The sequence below is a fragment of the Alosa sapidissima genome, chromosome 7 (assembly GCF_018492685.1).
Source record: "Alosa sapidissima isolate fAloSap1 chromosome 7, fAloSap1.pri, whole genome shotgun sequence".
NCBI classification, from domain to species: domain Eukaryota; kingdom Metazoa; phylum Chordata; class Actinopteri; order Clupeiformes; family Clupeidae; genus Alosa; species Alosa sapidissima.
In genome coordinates this window covers 1,652,501-1,657,500 of record NC_055963.1, presented here as the reverse complement: position 1 = coordinate 1,657,500, position 5,000 = coordinate 1,652,501, and the positions used below count along the sequence as shown (strand labels likewise).

At 49.2% G+C, this 5,000-nt stretch overlaps 1 protein-coding gene across 2 annotated transcripts in view; it reads left to right on the top strand.

The window, feature by feature from the left end:
- The window catches only part of foxp1a (forkhead box P1a), a 56,694-nt gene that overhangs the window by 24,630 nt on the left and 27,064 nt on the right, over positions 1-5,000 (top strand). The window lies entirely within an intron of this gene.

The window sequence follows — 5,000 nt, the reverse complement described above, 5'->3', positions numbered from 1 at the left end:
ACCGGTCAGGCAGCAGAATAGTTATTGACCCACGCACACTTTCATTTGTGCTCAGAAGAGCTTTCAATGTTTCTTGGTCTCCAATGGCAACTCGGTCCCAAACACTTACTAAAGTTACCCGCTCTGATTAAATTACTCTTGTGAATGTCTATGGCTAAGGCACATGCGTCCCAGTAAACAGGGGAAGAAAGCGCTTATTAAATATAAAATTAAAGTAAGCAGCTAGAAGCAGTCTGACGGCATGGTAAATGGAAAAAACACAGGATTATTTTGAATAGTTTAATTATAATTTGTAATATTGAGACAAAAACATTTAACCATCCATTTTTTTACGGCTGCTTTGAAGGGTGTGTCGGCGGAAAGAAGTGTTTTACAGTGGAACAGGATCTTTTGAGGTTGCTAGTCTGGAACAAGTGTTTTGTGTGTGTGTGTGTGTGTGTGGGAGAGTATGTGTGTTTGTATGTGTGGCCATTTGTGATTAGTGTTTGAGATTGAAAGCAAGATTGATGATGTGCGGATGGTTAGTTAGTCTGGGAGTGCTCCACTGCATCGGAGTGTGTGTCTGCGGGACTTCTCCATGGCCTGGAGCTGCTCTCTCTACACATCCATATTCTGATCTGTCCTGGGGATCTGTCCTGAGGATCTATCCTGGGGATCTATCCTGGTGGTCTATCCTGGTGTACTCCTGTAGCACTATGCAGCACGCATCCAACGTCTGAAAACACAAGACACAACAGAAAAGGTCATTTTAAGTTTTAAAAGCTTAAATAGCTGATAATATCAGTGGGCCTGAACTGAAGTGTGTTAAACTTGTGAGATCCTTAAAGGAATTATCCGGAGTAAAATGCACTTTAGATCAATTTACGGATGATTGGGAGTACATACGTTGAATCACGACGAAAATCATGTCATTCGGATGTGTTTTGAGAAAGTTCGATTTTACCGTTTTTAGTCAAAACTCGTTTAGCGTGGAAGTGAGAAGGGCATATTATTTCGCCGCTACAAAACGCTATTTTAATACCTCTTCTACAGTTCCAAACAACATTACACTTACGTGGTAGTGAGTAGAGGGTCCCTAAAGCCAAACCGAAGTATCCCGAGGTCTTTATGTGGTCGGATAGAGAGTCCAGAATGAATTTCATCAAGCCAGTACCTTTCCGGAAATTTTGCCATCTTTGCTGCCATCTTTAGGGGAAAGTCCGTAGGAGTCTATTGCCAAAATTCACAATTTTGTCGCCGTTTAAAAAAAAAAAAACATAGTCCAGTCCATACAACTTCATTTCAATTTCAAAAGAAATACTGGACTATGTTTTTTTTTTTTTTTTTAAAACGGCGACAAAATTGTGAATTTCCAGAGCGTGTTACTCCCATACTTGGCAATCGACTTTAGGGCTTTAGGGACCCTCTACTCACTACCACTTAAGTGTAATGTTGTTTGGAACTGTAGAAGAGGTATAAAAATAGCGTTTTGTAGCGGCGAAATAATATGCCCTTCTCACTTCCACGCTAACGAGTTTTGACTAAAAATGGTAAAATCGAACTTTCTCAAAACACATCCGAATGACATGATTTTGATGTCAACTCAACGTGTGTATTCCCAATCATCCGTAAATTGATCTAAAGTGCATTTTACTCCGGATAATTCCTTTTAAGGCTTGTAGAATCATAAAGAACAGCTGTTCAAGTGAACGCTGGTTTGGACATGCCACGGCTGCCTGCAGAGGCTCTAGGGCCCTGTGATGTGCGATGTGCGGCCTGTGGTCAGGTGGCAGGGTCATCAGATGGGGCCCTGTGATGTGTGATGTGCAGCCCGTGGTCAGGTGGCAGGGTCATCAGATGGGGCCCTGTGATGTGCGGCCCGTGGTCAGGTGGCAGGGTCATCAGATGGGGCCCTGTGATGTGTGATGTGCAGCCCGTGGTCAGGTGGCAGGGTCATCAGATGGGGCCCTGTGATGTGCGGCCCGTGGTCAGGTGGCAGGGTCATCAGATGGGGCCCTGTGATGTGCGGCCCGTGGTCAGGTGGCAGGTTCATCAGATGGGGCCCTGTGATGTGCGATGTGCGGCCCGTGGTCAGGGGGCAGGTTCATCAGATGGGGCCCTGTGATGTGCGATGTGCGGCCCGTGGTCAGGGGGCAGGGTCATCAGATGGGCATTTCTCTGCGGGCGCTGATCGAGGCGTCCCCAGCTGCAGGCCTCGCTCTGCTGTGTTTACGCTTGAAGCGGTGAATAATAATGGAAAGAATGTTGTTTTTGTTTTGGGTGTGGAAGCCCCGACCAAACATGTCCGTAAGGTATTGAGGCTGTCAAATTCCCCCTGTATTAGTTTTATTTTTCTTTCGTGCTTTTTTTCTCTCTCTCTCTTTTTTTTTTCTCTCTCTCTCTCTCTCTCTCTCTCTCTCTCTCTCTCTCTTTTTCTCTTTTTCTCTTTTTCTCTCTCTCTCTCTTTTTTCCACTCCTCTTCAGAGTGAGGCCTGAGAAATATGTGGGGCTTTTGTTTTCCACAAACATGTTTTGGGTGTTGTTGACATTTCGTCATCAAATGGGGAAGGTGGTTTTGACACTTTGGCAAGAACAATAACAACAGCAGCTATCTGTTTGGACGTGTCTGTTGTCTTGGTTACTCCACTTATTGCTGCAGCTAGAGAGGTAGTGATGCACCACTGACGCCCTCAACATCTTTTATAGAAGGAAATGAACTCCGATACTGACACCCTTAACATCTTTAATACACGTTAATGAACTCCGCTACTGACACCCTTAACATCTTTTATACACTTGTATACACCCCTAACATCTTTTATAGAAGGTAATTGAGAATGTGGAAACTACTCTTTATCAACACAAGCGAGTCAAGGTATCATTTCCCCCCATAGAATTTCAACTGACTGAAATGTGTGCTAGAGTCTGAACATTAGCTCAGAGCGTCTCAGTGACTCCGTGAGATGAACATTAGCTCAGAGCGTCTCAGTGACGTGAGATGGCGTTTGCTTTGCTTAGAAGCTGGATGGAGTTGGAGGATTTCTTTAGCTGGGTTTTGCGGCGGACTGTGGATTTGCGAGTGTCATGGCCGATGGCAGGGGATGGGAACGGGCCCGTAATGCCCCATAATCAGCTGTTATTGTTTTCTCTGGAGCGCCAGCCAGCCCGTCCAGCGGTTCTGTTTACCAAACACACCAAACAGTGGCTGCTTTACTGGAAACAGTGTTTGTTTGCGGTCCAGGGGCACTTTAATTAAAACCAATCTCCAGCTCTGTTTTCTCAGCCGCTTCACATCCCCGTATATATTATTCATGCGCGTCTGTAAATGCAGCTTTAATTATTCTGTTTATGTTTGTCGTAAACATATTTTTTCCCTCCCCTCCTCCTAACTCCCTCTGAAAGCCCTGTGTTTGTGCAGGGGGGGGGTGGGGGCTGGGAGGTGGAGGTTGGGGGTTGGGGGTTGGGAGGTGGGAGGTGGGAGGGGGCCTGGAGGTGAAAGGGGGCTGGTGATTACTGGTGCTGATGCCCCTCTGCTTCCTCTCTTGCTGGGCCCCTCTGCATGTGGGGCACTGGTGCTGATGCCCCTCTGCTTCCTCTCTTGCTGGGCCCCTCTGCATGTGGGGCCCTGGTGCTGATGCCCCTCTGCTTCCTCTCTTGCTGGGCCCCTCTGCATGTGGGGCCCTGGTGCTGATGCCCCTCTGCATGTGGGGCCCTGGTGCTGATGCCCCTCTGCTTCCTCTCTTGCTGGGCCCCTCTGCATGTGGGGCACTGGTGCTGATGCCCCTCTGCATGTGTGGCCCTGGTGCTGATGCCCCTCTGCTTCCTCTCTTGCTGGGCCCCTCTGCATGTGGGGCACTGGTGCTGATGCCCCTCTGCATGTGGGGCACTGGTGCTGATGCCCCTCTGCTTCCTCTCTTGCTGATGCCCCTCTGCATGTGGGGCCCTGGTGCTGATGCCCCTCTGCATGTGGGGCACTGGTGCTGATGCCCCTCTGCATGTGGGGCCCTAGTGCTGATGCCCCTCTGCATGTGTGGCCCTGGTGCTGATGCCCCCCCCTCCTCTTTCTTCTCCTCTTTCTTCTCCTCTTTCTTCTTCTCTTTCTTCTTCTGTGCCTCTGTTTCCTCCCTGTTGTAAAAAGGAGAGAAAGAAAAACCCGGCTGCTCTTGTTCTTCTTTTCAAAGATCAAGTGAGCAATGGAATCATGTCTTCATTCTCTTTTTCCATTGTCTGACCACAGTGTTTTTTGGTGTTATTGCAAACGCTGTGTAAAGTTGCAGCTGCTTAAGTGACCTCATTGGAGCGTAATAATGTTCAGCAGCCGAAGGAGAAGTCTGGTCATATTTCTATCTGCTGCGTTCCCCTCGAAGACATCTGGCCAAGCTAGAGAGGGACGAAGCGTCCAGAGAACACCTGTGAGGAGCGTAAGCCTGCGTAAGCGTAGGAGGGGAGGTGCTGTCTCTTGGGGTCAGGAGGCCGGGTCAGAACCAGGGTCCTCCGGGCTGGGTCGTCCAGTCTCGTCAGGAGAGGCAGGGAGCCGTCTCAGGCTGGTGTGTGTGTGTGAGCCCAGCCGAAGGCAGGTCGATTCCAGCAGCTCCCTCACTGTTTACACAAACGTCAGGCACAGAAAATGTTTGTTATGTTTGCTTTGACAACCTCTCCCCCTCTCCCTCACACTCTTCCCTCTCTCTCTCTCTCTCTCTCTCTCTCTCTCTCTCTCTCTCTCTCTCTCTCTCTCTCTCTCTCTCTCTCTCTCTCCCTCTCCCTCTCCCTCCCTCCCTCCCTCCTCCCTCCCTCCTCCTCCTCCCATCATTGGAGCGTAAATGAGGCCATGTTGGGCTGTATGTCTGAACAGGACGAGGACGAGTGTCGCTGTGGTGTGTGGTGTGCTGTGTGGTGTGCTGTGTGCTGTGCTGTGGTGCGGTGCGGTGTGGTGCGTGTGGTGTGGTGTGGTGTGGTGTGCTAGTTCCTCTTGGTGGAGGAGGATGGGAGTCTGTTGCCCTCACTGATGGAGCAGCCCAGAA